This window comes from Moschus berezovskii, chromosome 25 (assembly GCF_049115385.1).
Source record: "Moschus berezovskii isolate FMDL1 chromosome 25, NW_MosBer_1.0, whole genome shotgun sequence".
In the NCBI taxonomy this organism is placed as follows: Eukaryota; Metazoa; Chordata; class Mammalia; order Artiodactyla; family Moschidae; genus Moschus; species Moschus berezovskii.
Genome location: NC_142484.1, coordinates 43,078,872 through 43,103,045, shown reverse-complemented (window position 1 = coordinate 43,103,045; position 24,174 = coordinate 43,078,872). Strand labels below are relative to the sequence as shown.

The following is a 24,174-nucleotide window of genomic DNA, read 5'->3' as shown; positions in this document are numbered from 1 at the left end:
CATCACCAGATGTTCAACACCAAAATCAGATTGATTATATTCTTTGCAGCCTAAGATGGAAAAGATCTATACAGTCAGCAAAAACAAGACCGGGAGCTGCCTGTGGCTCAGATCATGAACTCCTTATTGCCAAATTTACACTTAAATTGAAGAAAGTAGGGAAAACCAGTAGACCATTCAGGTATAACCTAAATCAAATCCCTTCTGATTATACAGTGGAAGTGACAAATAGATTTAAGGGATTATATCTGATAGAGTGCCTATCAGTGGACAGTTCGTGGCACTGTACAGGAGTCAGGGATCAAGACCATACCCAAGTAAAAGAAATGCAAAAAGGTGAAATGGTTGTCTGGGGAGGCCTTACAAATAGCTGAGAACAGAAGAGAAGCCAAAGGCAAAGGAGGAAAGGAAAGATATACCCATTTGAATGCAGAGTTCAAAAGAATAACAAAGAGAGATAAGAAAGCCTTCCTCATTGATCAGTGCAAAGAAATAGAAGAAAACAATAGAATGGGAAAATCTATAGACCTCTTCGAGAAAATTAGAGATGCCAAGGGAACATTTCATAAAAGATGGGTACAATAAAGGACAGAAATGGTGTGGGCCTAACAAAAGCAGAAGATATTAAGAAGAGGTGGCAAGAATATACAGAAGAACTATACAAAAAAGATCTTCATGACCCAGATAACCACAATGATGTGATTATTCACCTAGAGCTGGACATCCTGGAATGCAAAGTCAAGTGGGCCTTAGGAAGCATCTCTGCAAACAAAGCTAGTGGATGTAATGTAATTCCAGTTGAGATACTGCTTAGGTGACCACTTAACATCTTTATGAGCTTCTATTTTCTGAACTATCAATGAAAACATGCTAATTAAAGGTTTCTGTGCCTGAATAATAATTATATAAAAATTCTGTATTAAATACAATTCATTTATTTTGTTACACAATATTAAGCATTTTCATCTTCCCATAGCTGATTAGATTTAATATCTCCTTTGGCTGAATTCTAGCAGGTTCTGGAGGACACAGAAGGAACAATATGATTCAGTTCGTGCTGTCCTAGGGAGTGTAGAGTTGGTCCAGACAAGGGCATAGGAATGAAAACTCCGGACATGTTAACAATACCCATGTAAAGAAGGTTGGAGTGTGGACTTCCCTGGTGATCCAGTGGTTAAGAATTCACCTTCCAACGCAGGGGGCGCAGGTTTGATCCCTGGTTGGGGAACTAAGATCCTACATGCCTCGTGGCCAGAAAACCAAAATGTAAAGCAGAAGCAAAATTGTAAGAAATTTAATAAAGACTTTTTAAAAAGTAAGAAGAATGTTGGGGTAAAAGATGAGAAAGTTGTGGTAAGAGGCAATTAGTAAATACAAGTGGGCAGGGAATCTGTGTACGTCTAAACCTAATTCAAACTAATTTTGCATTATTCATGGTTTTTAGTACTGCCATTTGTTCTCTCGTTTATGCTCACTCTCAAATATACTCTCATTATTCATTATTGAAGATAACTAAAAGGAGTTTGTAATTTTGTGTCAAAGAAAATTTTCTCGAATGCTGAAAGTTTAATGAAACCATTAGTATTTCTTGCTTTTATTCACAGTACAGTATACCTATTTACATTATGATTTTTTTTATTCTTTTACTGACTCACTGAATATAGATTCCATTAGTGAGAGATACGTTTCAAGAGCTATAATATGGGTTAAGAAGTGACCTACTTGCCTTATATTATATGGTGTCCCAGAGAGATTTACAGAGGATAATATAGCTGGCTACTTTGAGTGAGACTCACTTTGCATTGGTTAATATAGACTGATAAAGGGACTGTGTAGTTTGGATTGGGGGGATGGGTCTGTAGTGAGTATTGTGTCCCTGTAATTTAAACATCTTATCAAGAGACACCTAATCGATAATAAAACGGGAAAAAGGGTGTCCTTTATCTAGGAAAAAATATTCATGGAGAGAACTGACTAGTTCTTGAAATGTGTGTGTACATGTCACTTAAAAAAACATTACCTACGATGATAATGGAGACCATTTTTCTAAAATATAACAAAGCTAATTAATCACATTCTTACATTCATGAATTCAAATTTGACCCATTGCCAAAGCTAGACACATCCGTTCTTTTCAGAATGTCAGAGAAGACATTGGTCAGAGTAGGATAGATGTGTCAGACATAGATGAGTGACAAGAAGGAAATGATGCATACTTAATACAAAATAAATGTTGATTCATAGCTTAGAGGAAAGAAATGAAGATAATGAAGCTTAAGTTTGGTTGCTCATTTCTTAACTGGCATCATTGTTATTATTTTTAAGGATCCAGGTTTATAATGTATTTAAAATAGAGGGTAGCTATAGATATTCTTATCCTTGCAAATTCAGCTGGGCATGTAGAATGGTTGAGGACATTAGGCAGAATTTTACTCGTAAATGACCTGCAGCCATTTTGACAATTAGTCTACCAAAACATATTTCAATGGCTCTGAAAGTTTAATCATAATATATATAAAAATATGGTGAAAAATAGGAATTAAATGTTGCATATCTCTATTTGGTTGTCATAAATATCAGATTCTCTGGATTGCTTAATGTCAGAAGTGCTTAGAGAGGGGAATATTATTTATAACAAAATTCAAAGCTCTTTCTTTTTGGCATGGTTTGCCACCAAAGGACAACTTTGATTATTTGGACAATGAAAGCAATCTCCTAACCCAATGTCATTTCCAATGGACTGCTTATAAATAGCTTAAAATGGTGAAATTGAGTAATATAGCTAAATTGCAGAGCTTCAGATGACCTTTCTGGATGTCATCTATTCTCCAACTTGCCTTCCTTTTTCTTCCCAAAGAAAGTTTTGATCCTCTTCTTCCAGAGACCCTCTCTCCCTCTTTAGTAATTTTTGTTCAGTCTGCCCATCTGTAATATTTTTGTCGCCTTAACTAAGTTATGCTCATTCATAATAAAAATAACAACATTGAATGCTTACTACTTGCCAGAATTGTGTCATGAGCTTTATATGCATTATTTCATTTAATCTTTACCATCCCCCTAAGACTTCAATAGGATCATATCCCCAATTATACAGATTATACAGCTTAAGGGACTAAAATTTATAGGGGTTAAGTGATTTATCCAAAATCACACAGCAAAGCTGGGTCTCAAACCCAGGTCTGTCTGCCCCCCAAATTATAACTAATTGTGTTATACTGCCTCTCATTTATTCAACAGATCTTGTCTCCATTCTTCAAATATTTATTGAAAAATTACATGCATCAAAAGCACTCAGAATTACTGAAAACACAAAAGTGAATCAGTTCAGTTCAGTTCAGTCGCTCAGTCCTGTCCGACTGTTTGTGACCCCATGAATCACAGCACGCCAGGCCTCCCTGTCCATCCCCAACTCCCGGAGTTCACTCAAACTCATGTCCATCGAGTCGGTATGCCATCCAGCCATATCATTCTTTGTCGTCCCCTTCTCCTCCCACCCCCAATCCCTCCCAGCATGAGAGTCTTTTCCAGTGAGTCAATTCGTCGCATGAGGTGGCCTAAGTATTGGAGCTTCAACTTTAGCATCAGTCCTTCCAATGAACACCCAGGATTGATCTCCTTTAGAATGGATTGGTTGGATCTCCTTGCAGTCCACGGGACTCTCAAGAGTCTTCTCCAACACCACAGTTCAAAAGCATCAGTTCTTCGGCAATTGGCTTCCTTAACAGTCCAACTCTCTCATCCATACATGACCACTGGAAAAACCATAGCCTTGGGACAGACCTTGGTTGGCAAAGTAATGTCTCTGCTTTTTCATATGCTGTCTAAGTTGGTGATAACTTTCTTTCCAAGGAGTAAGCCTATTTTAATTTCATGGCTGCAATCAGCATCCACAGTGATTTTGGAGCCCCCAAAAATAAAGTCTGACACTGTTTCCACTGTTTCCCCATCTATTTCCCATGAAGTGATGGGACCAGATGCCTTTATCTTAGTTTTCTGAATGTTGAGCTTCAAGCCAACTTTTTCACTTACCTCTTTCACTTTCATCAAGAGGATTTTTAGTTCCTCTTCACTTTCTGCCATAACGGTGGTGTCATCTGCATATCTGTTATTGATATTTCTCCTGCCAAACTTGATTCCAGCTCGTGCTTCTTCCAGCCCAGCGTTCCTCATGATGTACTCTGCATATAAGTTAAATAAGCAGGGTGACAATACACAACCTTGACGTACTCCTTTTCCTATTTGGAATCAGTCTGTTGTTCCATGTCCAGTTCTAACTGTTGCTTCCTGACCTGCATACAGGTTTCTCAAGAGGCAGATCAGGTGGTCTGGTATTCCCATCTCTTTCAGAATTTTCCACAGTTTATTGTGATCCACACAGTCAAAGGCTTTGGCATAGTCAATGAAGCAGAAATAGACTTTTTTCTGGAACTCTCTTGCTTTTTTCCATGATCCAGCAGATGTTGACAATTTGACCTCTGGTTCCTCTGCCTTTTCTAAAACCAGCTTGAACATCAGGAAGTTCACGGTTCACGTATTGCTGAAGCCTGGAGAATTTAGAGCATGACTTTACTAGCGTGTGAGATGAGTGCAGTTGTGCAGTAGTTGGAGCATTCTTTGGCATTGCCTTTCTTTGGGATTGGGATGAAGACTGACCTTTTCCAGTACTGTGGCCATTGCTGAGTTTTCCAAATTTGCTGGCATATTGAGTGCAGCACTTTCACAACATCATCTTTCAGGATGTGAAATAGCTCAACTGGAATTCCGTCACCTCCACTAGCTTTGTTCGTAGTGATGCTTTCTAAGGCCCACTTGACTTCACATTCCAAGATGTCTGTCTCTAGGTCAGTGATCACATTATCGTGACTATCTTGCTCGTGAAGATCTTTTTTGTACAGTTCTTCTGTGTATTCTTGCCACCTCTTCTTAATATCTTCTGCTCTGTTAGGTCCATACCATTTCTGTCCTTTATCGAGCCCATCTTTGCATGAAATGTTCCCTTGGAATCTGTAATTTTCTTGAAGAGATCTCTTGTTTTTCCTATTCTGTTGTTTTCCTCTATTTCTTTGCATTGATCACTGAGGAAGGCTTTCTTATCTCTCCTTGCTATTCTTTGGAACTCTGCATTCAGATGCTTATATCTTTCCTTTTCTCCTTTGCTTTTCGCCTCTCTTCTTTTCACAGCTATTTGTAAGGCCTCCTCAGACAGCCATTTTGCTTTTTTGCATTTCTTTTCCATGGGGATGGTCTTGGTCCCTGTCTCCTGTAGAATGTCACAAACCTCCATCTATAGTTCATGAGGCACTCTATCAGATCTAGTCCCTGAAATCTATTTCTCACTTCCACTGTATAATCATAAGGTATTTGATTTAGGTCATATCTGAAATGTCTAGTGGTTTTCCCTACTTTCTTCAATTTAAGTGTGAATTTGGCAATAAGGAGTTCATGATCTGAGCCACAGTCAGCTCCTGGCCTTGTTTTTGCTAACTTTATAGAGTTTCTCCATCTTTGGCTGCAAAGAATGTAATCAATCTGATTTCGGTGTTGACCATCTGGTGATGTCCTTGTGTAGAGTCTTCCCTTGTATTGTTGAAACAGGGTGTTTGCTATGACCAGTGCGTTCTCTTGGCAAAACTCTATTAGTAATAGTTTTGACGAACCTGGAATCCAGTGTGAGAAAAGCAGAATCAGAGTTTAATGGAGAAATTAATGATAGCAATATGATAAGTCCTATAAATGATAAAGAAGTACACCAAATTCAATGAGAGAAGGGAAGGTAAAGTACTTTCCTGTCTAGATAATTCATGTAAAGGTTAATTTTCCCTTTGAGTGAAATCTCGACAGGTGCTTTGGACCCTGATGAAGAGGCTTTTTGCCTTGAACAAGGAGCATAACAGCATATGGAACCATGAAAGTGGGTGGTTCATTGAGAGATGATATTTCACATTCAGTAGGGAGGTGATAAAGGATCAGAGATGTCATATAGTAATGGGGAAAAGCCGAGAGATGTCTGAGAATTGAGCAGGTCCAGTCCGCAGACTGGGATGCAAAGAAGAGGTGGGAAGAAGATGGAAAGGGTGAGGGAGGTGAGGGAAGAAGGACTTCAAGGACGGAATTCAAGCTTTTTCTCTTGCACCACGTCCTGTCTTACCGTCCCCTTGACTGACGACAAGGGGCAGGTCTCTCTGAGCATGACTGTTCCCCTCTCTTTCTCATATAATACTGTCAATGTAGGAAAAACTCTGCTTCTTCTTTACTCTGACACCAGATGTGTGGGACTTTTCCCCACACCAGCCAGTTCTTCCGTATCAGCCAGGTACCTGGCAATTCAATTCATTTCTGACACTAACCAGAGTTGGTTGCAGAGCCCGCAGATTAAGGGCTCAGTCCAGGAAGATTGCTCACCCCCATTTCAGATGCCAGTCACAAGTAATATGTCCCCAGGTTACTCACATCTTCTGCCCAAATTAGCTATAAATTATGGTCCCCATGACCCCCTTCTTGGGTTCTGTCCTTTGCTCACAGAACTCAGGGAAAGATGCATGGATTTATTGTGCAATAAAGGATATGAAAAAGCAGGTGAACAGCCAGATGGAGATACGCAGAGAGTGAGTTAGGTCTGGGAGCATCCTGAATATAGAGATTCTACTCCCATAGACTTGGGATGCATGCCTCCTTGGCATGGAGATGTGTTCACCAAGCTGGGCAATCTAAAGCTCTCTTTGGGGAGGTGTTTTCACAGAGGCACGATCAGCTGGTAACTTCACTCCCAGCTTCTCTTCCCCTCTCGAGAGAATAGTGGGGTGAAGCTGAAAGTTTTAAGTTTCTAATCCTGTCCTGGCATTTCTGGTGACCAGCCACATCCTAGAGCCTACCAAGGGTTGTCTCCTTAGAACCAGAGACATTCCTAGAAGCAGGAAATAGAGCCAGGACATAGGAACTCTGTGTCAGATGCACCTGTCATTGAGGAAATTACAAAGGTCTTAGTAACCCTGCGTCAGGAATTAGAGTTAAAGATGAGGCACTAGGATAAAAGATTCTCCTGCTACCCAGAATCACAAGAGTTTAAGGAGCTCTGTGTCAGGAACTAGGGTTAGATGGGTAGATGCTTATTAATATACAGATAGATTTATATGGCGATATTGATACAGATACTTTACTTCCTTCTAATGTTGCTTTGAGGAGTTCACAGCACCTAGTGTAATTCTACTTTGATGACATAAAATACCTGACCTTTTGCAAATGTGAATTCCCATCACTATCCTCATTCCCAGCTCTGTTCTGCTGCTGCTGCTGCTGCTAAGTCACTTCAGTCGTGTCCGACTCTGTGTGACCCCATAGACGGAAGCCCACCAGGCTCCCCCGTCCCTGGGATTCTCCAGGCAAGAACACTGGAGTGGGTTGCCATTTCCTTCTCCAATGTGTGAAAGTGAAAAGTGAAAGTGAAGTCGCTCAGTCGTGTCCGACCCTTAGCGACCCCACACTGCAGCCTACCAGGCTCCTCCATCCATGGGATTTTCTAGGCAAGAGTACTGGAGTGGCTTGCCATTGCCTTCTCCGATAGCTCTGTTCTACCTTTTCCCAAATCTATGCCTCACCTCAGGGCAGGGGCGTGAGGCTCTACCCCATGGTCTGCTTTATTGTCTTCATTCCAGTCTAGATCCTGCCAGAACTGACATCGTTTGCCCAACAACGTTGGTTCTGGGTGATGAGAACTGTTTGTAGAGTGATTAAAAAGAAAGAGCACATCACACCTATTCATAATATTCTTCATAATATCCATAATATTAAAAGATTATTGTCTTTCATTTTCTCATCCTTAAACTTAGTTTTTTTCTTTTATATAGTAAATGATATTCCAACACCTGACTGGCAGGAGATGTAAAAAAAACATGATATTCTAGCTAGAATGTAGAATGCAGCAATAAGGATTCTTAATTCTTGAATATTTTCAAATCTAGGTAAGCACATTGTTGGACATAAGCTATCCCTAGATAGTAGGTCCCAGCCCTGGGCAAGGATTCACAAGTAAAAATGCTGCCATCAAGACTGCAAAAACACGTGGACCTCAAAAAAAAAAAAAAATCTACAGGAAGCAAGGCACTGCGGCAATTGTGAAGATTCCACTCAGACATTTGATAACTATTCATGCAAGATGAATGGACAAGTAATAAGGATGCCTCCGTGTTGAGTAAGAGGAATTCATTCTGGACTCCAGGCAGAACTGGTTCAAGGACAGAGCCAAGATGAGCTGTCACTGGGAGGTCAGGCAGCTGAAATCTTGGAACAGGCTGAGGAAGTAAACACTTCCTGGGAGATGAAGTACCCTGCAGTCTCCTTCTCGTGCCTGTGAGAGTTCTTTGCTTTCTTTATTCTGCCTTATTCTGCGTTTTCAGCTGTCAGACGTCTCCTCATGCTTCAGTTATTTTCAGGGTTTTGTCTGTTTTTAATAATTTGTGCATGTGTTTGTTTGTGGCTGTGCTGGGCCTTCGTTGCTGCTCTGGCTTTTCTCCATTTGCAGGAGTGGGGGTTGTGCTCTAGCTGCGGTGCGCTGGCTCCTTGGTGTCACTATCTAGTTGCCGAGCAGGGGCCCTGGACACTGGGCTCTGTAGTTGAAGTGCGCTGGGTCAGGGCCTAGTTGCTTCACAGCATATGGAATCTTCCCGTACCAGGGAGCAAACCCTTGTCTGTCTTTACCACTGCGCCACCTGGGAAGCCCTGTTTGTGTTTTACGCAGAAATTGCCTATCAGTTGAGAGAGAAAGTGGCCTGCCTGAAGTTCTTCCTTTGTTAAAAATCTTAGAATCCTAATATCCTTGGATAGAAACAACCTCCTTTTTGTCTACAGTGAAAGTATCACCTGCTTAGTTGTGTCCCACTCATTGCGACTCCAAGGATTGTAGCCACCAGGCTCCTTTGTCCATGTGATTCTCCAGGCAGGAATACTGGAGTGGGTTGCCATTTCCTTCTCCAAAGGATCCTCCCAACCCAGGAATCGCACCTGGATCTCCTGCAGTGCAGGCAGATTCTTTACCATCTGAGCCAACCGGGAAGCCCTTTTTGCATAAGGTGATGTATATGTAGCTCCTCAACAGTATTGGCAGAGTTGTCAGAGTTAAACCAGATTTTAGGACCAGTTTATGACCCATTTGTTGATGTTCAGTCTCTGAGTTGTGTCTGACTCTTTGTGACTCCATGGACTGTAGCACGCCAGTATTCCCTGTCCCAAATTGGAGTTTGCCCAAATTCATGTCCATTGAGTCAGTTATGCTATCTAATCATCTCATCCTCTGCTGCCCGCTTCTCCTTTTTTCCTTATGAACCTACAGTGTAAATGAATAGTTTAAAAGCAGTTAAAAATTAATCAATTCTTAATGTTTATGATCATATAATTTTGATAATATGCTTGTTTTATGGGAATTTCTTGCCAAAGAATTTTTCTCCTTGGAGCCGTTAAATTAATTAATTTTTCTGTTTGGAAAACCTTGCTTGTATAATTCAGAACTCCAAGAAACAGATATCAATCAAAGCAGTTTTTCAAAAAATGTTGCTTTTATTTATGCATGAGATTGCATTAGTATTCATCACTCATTAATTACAGAGATTTCTTAGCCCTCTACTGGTGAAATTTCCTTCCTTAAGCTATTCCTAATGTCTAAACAATGTGGGCCACCACCTGCCACCTCCTACCAAGCCTTCACTTAAATGTGAAGGGTCTGCCCAGGTCACCATATTTAAAATGCCCACCTGCTCCAGCTCACTCTGTATCCTCCTTACCTGCTTTACTAGCACCGTCAATGTAACCTGGGCTATTATGAGAAATACAGGTTGTCAGATTTCGCCCCAGAATTATTGACCCAGGAAATCTGGGCATGGAGTCCAGCACTCTGTTTTAGCAAGCCCTTCAAAAATTTCTGATGCAAATTAACATTTAAGGACCATTAGAGAAAGAGAGAAAGATTTCAAGGACTTTCTCAAATTTTTTAACTCCCTCCCTCCCACTTCTTGTTTTTATTGATAAGATTACTTCCTGGGAATGAAAACGACACCTATCCTCTTCAGGGAAATAGTTAATCACATTCATCATTTCCCCAGAAAAAAACAGTTATTTGAGGGATGGCTCCAAACTTCCATCCTGCAAAGCCGGATTTTCCAGGAGTTCCTTGACACAGTGTGCCCTTTTCATATTTTATTTTGCCTTTATGTTCCCTGGGTCAGGAAGATTCCCTGGAGAAGGGAATGGTAACCCAATCCAGTATTCTTGCCTGGAGAATTCCATGGACTGAGGAGCCTGGTGGGCCATAGTCCAGAGGGTCTCAAAGAATCAAACACGACCAAGCGACTAACACTTTATGTCTTATCCCTAATCAAAATAATTTAAAATTGATTGCGATCATTAATATGCAATCATTAAGAAGATGAGCTTTGGAGTCAGTCTTACCAGAAATTTAATAATAATCTTTCTTCCTTTTTTTTTTTTGTTTAAAAATGTTATTAAGAAAGATGTGATAGATAATGTTTAATTTTCTAATTAAAACTTTTAATTCTGTATTAAAGTATAGCAGATTAACAGTGCTGTGAGAGTTTCTGGTGGCCAACAAAGGGACTCAGCTGTACATTGACAAATTCCCCTCCCATCCAGGCTGCCACATAACATTGAGTAGAGTTCTTAGTGCTACACAGTGTGTCCTTGTTGGTTATTTATTTTAATACAGCAGTGTGTACATGTCCATCCAAAACTCCCTAATTATCCCTTAGCTTCAGCAACCATATGCTCATTCTCTAAGTCTTGATTCTGTTTCCGTTTTGTAAATAAGTTCATTTGTATCATTTCTTGCTTAGATTCCACATATAAGGAATGTCATATGATATTTCTCTTTCTCTGTCTGACTCATTTCACACAGTATAACAATCTTTAGGTCCGTTCATGTTGCTGCAAATGGCATTATTTAGTTTCTTTTTATTTTTTTTATAATGAATATAGATCTCTCATCATCTTTTTTTTTAAATTTTTATTGGAGGCTAATTATTTTACAATATTATATTGGTTGGTTTTGCCATACATTGACATGACTGAGTAGTACTCCATTTTATACATGTACCACATATTCTTTACCCGTTCCTCTGTTAATGGACATTTAGATTGCTTCCATGTCTTGGCTATTTGAAGAAGGAATGAACACTGGGGGACATGTATCCTTTCAGATTATGTCTTTTTCCAGATATATGCTCAGGAGTGAGATTGAGTGACAATCTTTCTTTTTAATAGATGTATGGCCTTGAGGAAATTGCTCAAGATTTTTGAGTTTTGGTTCCCTCTCTAATAAAAGGGAGATTATACCTTCCTGTGAAAGTTGTGATGTAGATTAGGAGTGAAGGTATATATAGAACATTTAGATAGTCCCTGAATTAAAGTAAGGGCTTCCCTCATAGCTCAGTTGGTAAAGTATCTGCCTGCAATACAGGAGACCCTGGTTCAATTCCTGGATCAGGAAGATCCGCTAGAGAAAGGATAGGCTACCCACTCCAGTATTCTTAGGCTTCTCTTGTGGCTCAGCAGGTAAAGAAACCACCTGCAATGTGGGAGACCTGGATTCGATCCCTGGGTTGGGAAGATCCCCTGGAGAAGGGAAAGGCTACCCACTCCAGTATTCTGGCCTGGAAAATTCCAAATAAATGTTCAATGAGGAATATCTATTATTATGATGCCTTATTTTAGGTTTCAAGAGGTAAGGATCTCAGATAGTTATTGACTTTTACTAGATTAGAATAACTTTTAAAGTAAAAGCTAATCAGATGAAGATAAAAAGGAAAATTATTTTCCAAAATGTACATTTGCATCAGCATTAAATGGATATAAATTATAGATTTTTATTATTAATGATAATATCTATCACATGCTTACTATGTCCAGGCACCATGTTAAAACATTTGTCAAGTATATTTACATTCAGGTACATAAAAGAAAAATATAGCTAAAATGATGGAGGCTTATTTTTCTCATGTGTTAACATGTACCAAGATAACTGGTGGTTTAGGGAAATCCCTCGCGGTCCAGTGGTTAGGACTCCACATTCTCCCTGCTGAGGGCTCAGTTTCAGTCCCTGGTTGGGGAACTAAAATCCCACAAGCTGGGTGGTTAGGCCAGAAAAGAAACAAAAAATTGAGAAAAAAAGATAAGTGGTGGCTTATATTGATTCAGAGTCAGCATATTACATCTCAGGTGTCTGCAACGCCTGTCCCCTTTCCTTCTCTTGATTGTAAAATGCTTCATTCAGCCTCCACCATCATATCCTCTTTCCAGACAGAGAAAGAAAAGCATGAAAGATACCAGCAACTTGAGTCAGTGTCCTCCTTTCCAAAGAGCTTCTCAGGACCCCAGACCTCATCTTACATCTTATTAGCCTAAAGTGGGTCTTATGTCTTGGTAAGAAAAGGTGGGAAATATTAATATAGTCATTTTTGTCTTAAGTGGATGCATTACAGTAACACCACCACCAATTGGGAATGAGGACAGAAAACGGATACAGGGCAGACAAGCAGCGGTCTTTACCTTACCTGAATTACCCTCTTAAGTCTTATAATAACCAGTGAGGCATGTATTATTCATATCACCTTCTGTTTACAAAGAGTGTAATTGAGTTACCAAGTGCTAGGTGACTTGCTACTAGAAGCTACTTGCAGCTACTAGCTGGTGTAGCTATGATTTAAACTTGATTTAGAGCCTACATTCTAATTTACTATATTGCTATATATTAAACAAGTTTTATTCACTTCCTTAAGTTTTTTTAAATAAGTCTTTTAAGCTGCATTTTCCCTCCTACTCAGATTTTAAAAGACTAATTTTTGCTGTTGAAATCTCTGTACTGAAAGAAATTGCTGTGAAAGTTTTGAGAACAGAGAATTTTACCCTGCTGTGAGCATTTTCCCTTCTTGTGAATGCGGTCGCAAGTGTATTAAGTCTCTAAAGTTAAAGGCACGTGAACATGTGGAGCATATTTTATTCTTTCAGTACTTCTTTCAACCCAAAATTTTCAGTGCCTATTGTATGCCAGCAACTGGAGATAACAACTGAGCTAAACTGTTTTTCTGGGTTTTTGAGTTAGTAGTAAAACCCAAGCAGGACACATGCTGATTCCTAGACAATAAGGCTAGCTGTATTTATAAAAGTGTGTTTTATTTTGTGGTGTTTTGTTGTTTTCAAAGCAGTTTCATGTGCAGTGCTTTGTTATACCTATTTATCCTACTTATATTGGGTTAGCCAAAATTTTGTTCAGGTTTTTCTGTACCAGCTTATGGAAAACCCCAAACAAACATTTTGGCCAACCCAGTAAAATTTTCCTCCTGTTTATTGAACGCGTCTACAATCAAAGGGTAAGCATAGAAGATAGAATGATACAAACTTATGGGACAGTGATGATTTTTTTCTGTCTCAAAAATGTTGCAGCTGGTAAATTGGGTCCCCCACTGAAATTCAACATTTTGGGATTCTGCATTCCAGAATCATCTAAGGAAGAGAAAAGTGTTGGCAGAGGAAGATGAGCCAAACATTAAAATCCATATACTCACAAAATGTGATAATATCACACTTAATTCCCAAAGGCTGTCTAACTTAATAGGCTGAGATTTTATTAATGGTATTTCTGAATTCTTTCTTGGATTTTACTTTTATATATAGTTGTATGTTCATTGTTTTGGTTTGGTTTCGTTTCAGAGTCTACAGTGATATATGTGTAACATTACTTGTCTATCTTCCTTTTCACCCACATATTTTTCTGTTGGTATTTAGTGCTCATTTTTCTACAGCAGTTATTCTGTGCTCCTGGTAACGCTAATGTGAATTATGTTAGATTTTATTTGCATTCTCTATTAACCATTCAATTTTGGGGAAGATTCACATTCAGATAGCAGACATTACCCTCCAGATCTTGAAAGAACTAATTCATCACTTTCTACAAAGTCTCAAAGAAGATTCACAGAATACAAAAGAAAATTAGATGGAAAATCCCACTTTATTATCAGCATTCATGGAGTTCTCTGGAAAAATGCACTGTGTGTGCTTAGTCACTCAGTCATGTTTGACTCTTGCGACTCCACATACTGTAGCCTGCCAGGCTCCTCTGTCTATGAAATTCTCTAGGCAAGAATACTGGAGTGGGTATCCATTCCCTTCCCAACCCAGGGATCAAACCTGTGTCTTCTGCATTGTGGGCAGATTCTTTATCATCTTAGCCACCAGGGAAGCACAAGAGCAATGCATCTCAGACATTAATGTGCTTACAGACCACCCAGGAGCCCTGATAAACACAGATTCTGATTCAGTAAGTCTGAAGTTGGATCTGAGTCTCCTTCTACCAAGTTCTCATGTAGAATTGATACTTTTGGCCCAAGAACCACATTTTTAATGGAAACAAACCACGTATTAGTCAAAGGCTAATGAAGGGCTTTTCATTCCTTTCAAGATCAAATTTTATCATAGCTGTGACCAGGGAAGAGAAAAGTGCTCTGCTTACTGAACAGAAAAGGAGAGGAGAATAAGGAAGCCTCTCTCCTCGTGGTCACCTGTCTTTGATAGCAAAGGAAAATGCAAAAGCCCTCTCCACCCAGCTGAGTTATCAGTGATTACTAACACCATATCTGCAATGGTTTTTTCCTTAAAGTCTGTTTCGTCTGAACTAAATGTTAACTACAGATATTTTGCTTTTGAATACATTTCCCTCTTATGTCTTTATTCTTTAACTTTCAACTTTTTGTACCCTTTTGTTTTAGGTGAATCTCTTGAAAGATCCATTATTGTATTTTATTGTCTTTCTCTAGACTGACAGTAGTTTACTGAACTTGAGATTTTAGTTAATTTACTTTGAATTACATTTTATAGCATTATTTTATAATGATTATTTGTCCCATATTTTCTGTTCCACTCTCTTTTCTTTTTGGCTGTGAAGACAACATGTATAATAATGATAGAAACCATGGTCTACTTCTTAACTGGACTGAGCTTTCTACACTAATAGAAAAGAAGTGGCAAAGCAGAATACAGCACAAACAAATTTGAGGATTAAAAGTTTATTCAAACTAAAATTAGCCTGCAACTAAGATAAAGACCTGCTGTACACCTTGCTTTCAGCAGAAAGATAAAGTTGCCATGTGGAAAAAAGAGGAGCGCTAGTAAAAGGATGGGATCATTTGTTTGAGAAAAAGAAATTGCAAAATATTTGAGCCTAAAGGCATGTAAGTGGACAGAAAATTAAAAAGACTCACTATCATCTTAATAAATAAAAGTTCATATGAAATATAAATTTTAAAATAGCACTCTTTGTTGGAAAGGCTGATGTCGTATTCAAGTCTAAACATCTAAATTCAATCTTAAAGTGTTGATTTTACCTGAATGTCTTCTTTCCAAAAGCTTTCAGAAATAATTTTAATATGGCCTGCAGCTGGGTTTAAATATACATTGGACTGGGGTGTGAAATTTGGTTAGGTGCTTTGCTTGAAAATTCACTAGGAACTGTCAGCTTATAATTCATGCTTCCAGGTAACTGCCTAATGTGTGGATAGTTTGAAGAGTTTGGTAGCTTTTATTTTATATTATTGAAACTAATTTCCTGATATTATTAAGCATTTCAAGTCACATATTAGCAGATCAAGCCAACATTAGCCAGCACAAAAAAACAAAGGGCAAAAAACAATTCTCCTTAACTTTCTACAAGAACTAAGTCTATCAGTGGGGATCCAGCTATATGTTTATGTCTATGCGTGCTTGCTAAGTCACTTCAGGCCTGTCCAACTCTTTGTAACCCCATGGACTGTAGCCTGCCAGACTCCTCTGTCCATGGCATTCTCCAGGCAAGAATACTGAAGTGGGTTGCCATGCCCTTCTCCAGGGGATCTTCCCGACCCAGGGATCCAACCCATATCTCTTATGTCTCCTGCATTGGCAGGCGTGTTCCTGACCACCAGTGCCACCTGGAAGGCTCCTTATATATATATACGTATGTGTGAATTTAAGAGTAAAAATAAACATTATATAACATACTTTATGCTCAATAATAATCTGACTAGTATATAGAAAGCCTACAAATCTAAGCATACACACATTAATAACTTTAATACATGTTTGATATGGTAGGAGATAAAAATAATTGCTTATGGTCATAAGCCACAAAGAATATCCTATCTAGATGAATAAGTGAAGTGAATACTGTTACTCATAGCTTATCCCTCAAAGGTTAGGCCATGCATGTGGTGGGCAAGAGCCAGTGTGTGGGTTCTGAATCGGGTTGGAGGGCAGGTCAGGGATTCCTGCAAACGGCCCAGACTCCTCAAGTGAAATGTCTTCAGTAAATAAAGCAGAGATCAGACAGTTGGCTCTGCAGAAGGAGGTAATGAAGACAATTGACTTGTTTTGTCCTTGATTCTGAGAGGAACTGGAAAAGAAATCTCCCCTGATACTTAATAAACACAAGCTCCATCTCACTTGGGTTAGAACAGTGAGTTCGTAATATGTGCCTAGCCCAATGAAAACAGAGACAAAAATTTAAAGTGATTCCAGATTCATGGCATCCTCTTGTGGTCTGGAAGAGGAAAATGAAAATCCTCTTTTGGGGGGATACATTTTAATCCTCAAAGGATTCCTATACATGAGGCACCAAGGAGCTCATACTTTTAGAAAATATGTAAACAAATCACCACGAGTACTTGTTAGTAAAGCTGGATATTTAAAAAGTATGAAGCAAACGTTTAATATATCTAAAGAATAAAAGAGTATTCAAATAATAATTGAGGGGCACAGTTCTTCCTGCGCTAACCTACTGTGTTCCCCCTTTGCCTGGGAAAGTAATAAAGCCACTCTTTCTTTCTCCTCCATAAAAAATAAAATAATGATTGAGACAAAGGACAATCAAATTTCTCAAGACATTTTTGAAAAAGAGCCAATAGAACTTCTAGAAGTGAGCGATAACAGTATCACAAACTTGAGCAGTTTATCACAGCCATGGAGAATTGGCAAATAGAACTGAAATAATTATCCGGAACGCAGCACACAGAGACAAAGATATGGGGAACATGAAAGAAAGGTTGAGATGCGGGAGATGGGATGAGAAGTCCACTTTACATTAGAGGTTTAAAAGATAAAAAAGAGATAGTGAAAGGAGATGTAGTATTTTAAGAAATATTAGTTCAACTTTGGGGCTATCAATAAGTCCCAAGCAACATAATAAAAATAAATTCACTCTAGGCAAAGTCATTATTTACTTACAGAAAAGTAAAAGCAGAGGCCAATACTTAACATAAAAGTAATCAAGAAAGGAGAGGAGAAGAAACCAAAAGTTAGACAAACAGTTCAAGGGGATAGTGTTGCGGGTAATTCAACATCGTCGAACCAAATTCAACAGTTCAAAGGGAGAGACTGTCAGACTGAAATGAGAAAATGAAAGGGGCGATACGCTGTTTGCAAGAGCTCCACTCAGAACAGGAAGGCAAAGACAGGCTGAAAAGCTGAAGAAGGTGAAGAATACAGCAGAGACATTCTAAGCAAGGAAATGATGTTTCAGATCCAGTAGACTTTAAGGTAGAAATGTTCTCAGGCATAAAGAGAGCTAATATTTGATAGAAAAAGGTTCAGTTGATTATTTCTCTGGTTGACAGAATTAGAATAAAGTCCGGAAGATAGTTTGGTTTGTTGGATTTCATAAGCAGAGATGGAGTTTATTCTGGGGGTAGACTTAAACCGCTTATTAAATGTGTGCCCTTGAGGAAATATTTAACCTTCTAGAATCTCAGCTTCCTACTCAATGAAGTAGAATAATACCATTTAACTCCTGTTTAATAATCACAGATAATTCATCTGAGGCATGCAGCACTGTGCCAGTTACATAGCTTTACTGATGTCAGAAAAGTCAAGGAAAAGGCTGTTGGTTTTACACTGCAGGATCTTTACATAAGCAGAAAGATCAGGACTATACATTTATCTTGGTTAGAAGAATAATCCTTGGGATGTCTAATTTACTTCAAAGATAGCTATTCTCTTATAGAAACCTCACTGTCCCAGAGGCTTGTTATATTCTGAAATTTCATTAAAAAATAACATTTCCTTTGGTAACAACTGAGAGAGAATATATGGAGGAATGCCCATTTTTGCCAAACTCGGGATTGATCTGAGATCAAACTAGAGCTGGATAGAGATGTGTTTCATAATCTTCAAGGTGCTATAAAGTTGTTCAGTGTTATTATCTATCTAATGCCTATTAAGAAAAAAAATATATATATATACTTTTACCCTTATTTACTGTCCTCTCAGCCTTCTCTTTCACTGGGCACAGCTAATAGTCACAAGGTCTTCTATGTTTTAGGCTAGCACATCACATAAAGTATCTTTATTGAATATATTTTCTATATTCAATCTGATCTCTAATGTGAAATTTTAGTTACTAAGAAACTTGCACATTTCAAAATGTGTAATTAAACAGTAATTTTATGTTCACAGAGAAAGTGGGGGACAGAGCATTTCAGAATCATAACAACAAAACTATTCAGCCTCCGCCCCCCCCCCCGCCCCCGCCATATTCATCCCTTGCTGGGATTTCCATAATAATAGTTTGTTTGTTTTTTTTAAAACCTGTAAGTGCATGGCTCTAAAACTTAAACACCCCGATCAATTCCAGAATTTGACCCCACATCACTTTTGCTGAGAAAAACAGACGCCTTTTCATATCCCTGCCAAGGGATATGTTGTCAACTGGGAAAAAAACAAAAATTGTACAACGTAAGAGACCTGGGAATTGAGTTAATTCAGAATCTTAGTGAGGAAAGTAGCCCAGCAAACAGCCTTTAAGGTAGCTCTGAGAAACTATTTCAAAGAGATAGGGGTGGAGGCCATCATGCATGTGATTTTGATGAAGACGTCAGTGTAATCAAGCACATATCTCAGTAGAAGCTTGCCGTTAGGCAGTTAGGCCTGAATGATTTTAGTGCTTTTTCTCGTGTAAGAAGATGCAAGAATCCAGGTTCGTAAGAATTTCTCCTGAAATATTTCTAACTACATATGAAGGATTTTTTTCTTTTTGCCTGTTTCCCTAGAGCACAGTGCCCCTCATCTTGATCTTGACCCCAAGCTTCTTTCAGGTGTGCCATCGTCAGCAACTGCAGTGGCAAATGGCTTGGTTCTTGGAGAACTGGATGCTGGCAACACCTTTTGCTTCACACACTCATTGAGAGAGTGTCTGTATGTTTTTTTCACATTTATCCCCTGCCTGATGGAGCACAGGCTGCTCAAACAAAGCAGCTGGGTGGCAGTGGTATGCCTCCGTTTCTCCTTGGACACAGGCAGGGTTAGTTCCAGAAAATTCTCACGTGTGACCCATGACTGTCACCGAAGCACCTCTTATTTTCAAGCGGAAAGTTGTATTTAGATCTGAGTTGTTCAACCTAGCAGGTTCTCTTTACAAACTAGATACGGTCCATCTTTCTTCACTTTTTAGTCTTCCTCACACCCTGTCCCCCATGCCCACCCCAATATTCCATCTAGGAGGCATGAAACTTCAGACTGGTCATGGCCCCTTGTGGTCCCAAGGGCCTCATTTATTGAATGGAGATAATAATACTGTACATACATCACAAAATGTTACAGGTATATAGCACTATATGTGAAAAGTACGAAGCATTGAATGTATTGTGCCATATTTCATACTTGTGTGTTTTTTGTCTTAACCACTTCCCTCTTTTTAACCTTCTTAAAGACTGAAGTTGTGATTACTCAGTTCCTAATCTCTTTCTGTTTTTTCTCCTTTTTTTAATTTCTTTTTTTTTTTTTTGCTGCAGCAGATAGTAATGTGCCTTACTCAGAGTAAATCTTTCATTATTTTATGTTGAATTACATAACAACACATTAATTTCCCCCCATTTATTTAGTCTCCTTCAGATCAAATTCCTACATGCATCTATCATCTCACACTGCACTTAGTTCATTTCTTGTGTTGATGCTGGGCTCTCCAAGGGCTTGATGGTACTCTGGAGGCACTCGCTGATGCCATTGAATTAAAGCATTTCTGATATTTGCGGCCCTGTACAATTCTTAGTAGGCTTTTTCTGTGTCATATCTAACTGGTTTGTTTTTGTTTTTTTGGATGAATAAAATCAGAGTTAGGATAAGTCACTTGCCTGTGATCCCAGTGCTAGTGAATGACTAGAACCCCCACATTCTTGTCTTCTTGCCCAAGGTTATTTCAGAATATCAGAGAGTGGTTATTTAGGGTGTGGGGAGGGTGTGTGTGTGGTCTGGAAAGCAGATAAGTAGGAAAGAGATAACTTCATGATTCCTTACTCTGTTCTTTGTTGGTCAAATAACATGTCCTTTGTTATACCTTTTAAGAAGGGTTGAAACTGAAAAATGATTTTTCTTTACCTTTCTAGGTTCTTGGCTGAAACCCCCCACAGTAATGAGACAGATTAGCAATATTAAAAATAAAGATATTTATATCATTAGGCTGAATACACAAACTTGATTTTTTGGACAGTTACTATTTTTTAAGAAAGTTATTTTTACTAAGAAAGAAGCTTTAAAATGGCAGCGTTTTATATATATGTAGCTTTTTAAACATAAGGGTATCTAGAACTAGGCAGTCCATAGAGGGTATGGTAGTTTTACAGTCATCAAAGATAAGTGTTCAGGCCATCAACTCAACACGTACTCAGGCACCAAAAAGGAGGGAAGAAGAGGACAGGGATAAAGAGACGCAACTTTCAACCGAGACAGCTTCCTTCAAGGAGCCTTCCAATTTTTCTTTGTTTTGCATCTGCAAATACCTCTTATTGTTACACTAAAATCCATTTATAGAAATTTTCGTTAGCTGGTTTATAGGTCTTAGTTACAAGGTTATAGTTTCATCAAGGAACATAGCAGTTATTTTATTGAAATTGAAATTGCCACTGGGACATTTCAATAGGAAAAAAAAAAGGAGGGATGGAGTGATTGGTATTTTTTTAACTTTTTATTTGGGCTCCAAAATCACTGCAGATGCTGATTGCAGCCATGAAATTAAAAGACGCTTACTCCTTGGAAGGAAGGTTATAACCAACCTAGATAGCATATTAAAAAGCAGAGACATTACTTTGCCAACAAAGGTCCGTCTAGTCAAGGCTATGGTTTTTCCCGTGGTCATGTATGGATGTGAGAGTTGGACTGTGAAGAAGGCTGATCGCCAAAGAACTGATGCTTTTGAACTGTGGTGCTGGAGAAGACTCTTGAGAATCCCTTGGACTGCAAGGAGATCCAACCAGTCCATCCTAAAGGAGATCAGTCCTAGGTGTTCATTGGAAGGACTGATGCTAAAGCTGAAATTCCAATACTTTGGCCACCTCATGCGACAACTTGACTCACTGGAAAAGACTCTGATGCTGGGAGGGATTGGGGGCGGGAGGAGAAGGGGACGACAGAGAATGAGATGGCTGGATGGTATCACCGACTCAATGGACATGAGTTTGAGTGAACTCCGGGAGTTGGTGATGGACAGGGAGGCCTGGCGTGCTGTGATTCATGGGGTTGCAAAGAGTCGGACATGACTGAGCGACTGAACTGAACTGATAGCTGATTAACAACCTTGTGATTGTTTCAGGTGGACAGCAGAGGAACTCAGACATACATGTAGGTGTATCAGCTCTCTCCCAAATGCCCTCCCATCCATGCTGCCACATAACATTGAGCAGAGTTCACTGTGTTGTACAGTAGGTCCTTGTTGGTTATCCATTTTAAATATAGCAGTGTGATCGCTTCTCGGCCTTTTGGCTAAGATCAAGTGTAAATATAGCAGTGTGTACATGTTGATTTCAAACTTCCTAAATATCCCTTCCCCCTATTCTTCCCCCCAGCAACCATAAGCTCAATCTTTAAGTCTGTTTTATAAATAAGTTCATTTGTATCATTTCTTTTCAGATTCCATGTGTAAGGGATGTTATACAGTATTTCTCCTTCTCTGTCTGACTTACTTCACTCAGGATGACAATCTCTAGGTCCATCCTTGTTCCTGCAGATGGCATTATTTCATTATTTTTAATGGCTGGGTAACAGAGATCAAATTGCCAACATCCGCTGGATCATGGAGAAAGCAAGAGAGTTCCAGAAAACCATCTATTTCTGCTTCATTGACTATGCCAAAGACTTTGACTGTGTGGATCACAATAAACTGTGGAAAATTCTGAAAGAGATGGGAATACCAGACCACCTGATCTGCCTCTTGAGAAACCTGTATGCAGGTCAGGAAGCAACAGTTAGAACTGGACATGGAACAGCAGACTGGTTCCAAATAGGAAAAGGAGTACGTCAAGGTTGTGTATTGTCACCCTGCTTATTTAACTTATATGCAAAGTACATCATGAGGAACGCTGGGCTGGAAGAAGCACAAACTGGAATCAAGATTGCCAGGAGAAATATCAATAACCTCAGATATGCAGATGACACCACCCTTATGGCAGAAAGTGAAGAGGAACTCAAAAGACTCTTGATGAAAGTGAAAGAGGAGAATGAAAAGGTTGGCTTGAAGCTCAACATTCAGAAAACAAAGATCATGGCATCTGTTCCCATCACTTCATGGGAAATAGATGGAAAAACAGTGGAAACAGTGTCAGACTTTATTTTTTGGGGCTCCAAAATCACTGCAGATGCTGATTGCAGCCATGAAATTAAAAGACGCTTACTCCTTGGAAGGAAAGTTATGACCAACCTTGATAGTATATTAAAAAGCAGAGACATTACTTTGCCAACAAAGGTCCGTCTAGTCAAGGCTATGGTTTTTCCCGTGGTCATGTATGGATGTGAGAGTTGGACTGTGAAGAAAGCTGATCACCGAAGAATTGATGCTTTTGAACTGTGGTGTTGGAGAAGACTCTTGAGAGTCCCTTGGACTGCAAGGAGATCCAACCAGTCCATTCTAAAGGAGATCAGTCCTGGGTGTTCATTGGAAGGACTGATGCTAAAGCTGAAACTCCAATACTTTGGCCACCTCATGCGATGAGTGACTCACTGGATAAGACTCTGATGCTAGGAAAGATTGGGGGAGGGAGGAGAAGGGGACAACAGAGAATGAGATGGCTGGATGGTATCACCGACTCGATGGACATGAGTTTGAGTGAACTCCGGGAGTTGGTGATGGACAGGGAGGCCTGGCATGCTGTGATTCATGGGGTTGCGGAGAGTCGGACACGACTGAGCAACTGAACTGAACTGAACATTCCATTGTATGTATGTGCTATATCTTCTTTATCCATTCCTCTGCCAGTGGACATTTAGATTGCTTCCATGTCTTGGCTGTTGTAAACAGTGCTGCAGGTTTTCTAATTGCACTTCCATTTAAATCACATTAGGCTGAACGTAGTCATGCAGCCAAAATTGATGCAACTCAGTGTTGGACGTGTAATATTTTAGCTGAGCACTTTGCTTCCTTGAATAGCATTAATGTTTTGTTACTAAGCAATAGTAACACCTAAATGTTCATCAACAGATAAATGGATAAAGAAGATGTGATATATATATATATATGTAATATTTTATATAATTACATATATACATATACAATGGAATGTTACTCAGCCATAAAGGAATGAAATCACGCCATTCACAGCAATGTGTATGGACCTAGAGATTATCATGCTAAAGTAAAATGAGAAAGACAAATATTATATAATAATGCTTATATGTGGAATCTAAAAAAAATGATATAAATGAACTTATTTACAAAACAGAAATAGACTCACAGACATAAAAAACAAACTTGTGATTACCAAAGAGTGGGGAGGAGGTGCAAATTAGGAATTTAGAATAATACATACACACTACTGTATATAAAATAGATAACCAACAGGGACCTTTACTATATAGCCCAGGGAACTCTAATCAGTATTCTATAATAACCGATAAAGGGAAATAATCTGAAAAAGAATAGATATGTGTATATGTATAACTGAATCACTGCTATACACACAAACTAACAGAACATTGTAAATCAACTATATGTCAATTAAAAAAAAATAAGAATGGAAGGATGAATATTGAGTGAGCAGTTAACAAGTTTCATTGTAGTTAAGAAGGATTTCATACACATAGACATACACACACACACACACAGATATTTGAATATACAAAGTAATGAGAGATTCCTTTGACATTGTTGTAGGCTCTATACTAATA

The 24,174-nt window shown here is 39.0% G+C and overlaps 1 protein-coding gene across 3 annotated transcripts in view; it reads left to right on the top strand.

Moving 5' to 3' along the window:
- The window catches only part of NOX4 (NADPH oxidase 4), a 198,727-nt gene that overhangs the window by 141,455 nt on the left and 33,098 nt on the right, over positions 1-24,174 (top strand). The window lies entirely within an intron of this gene.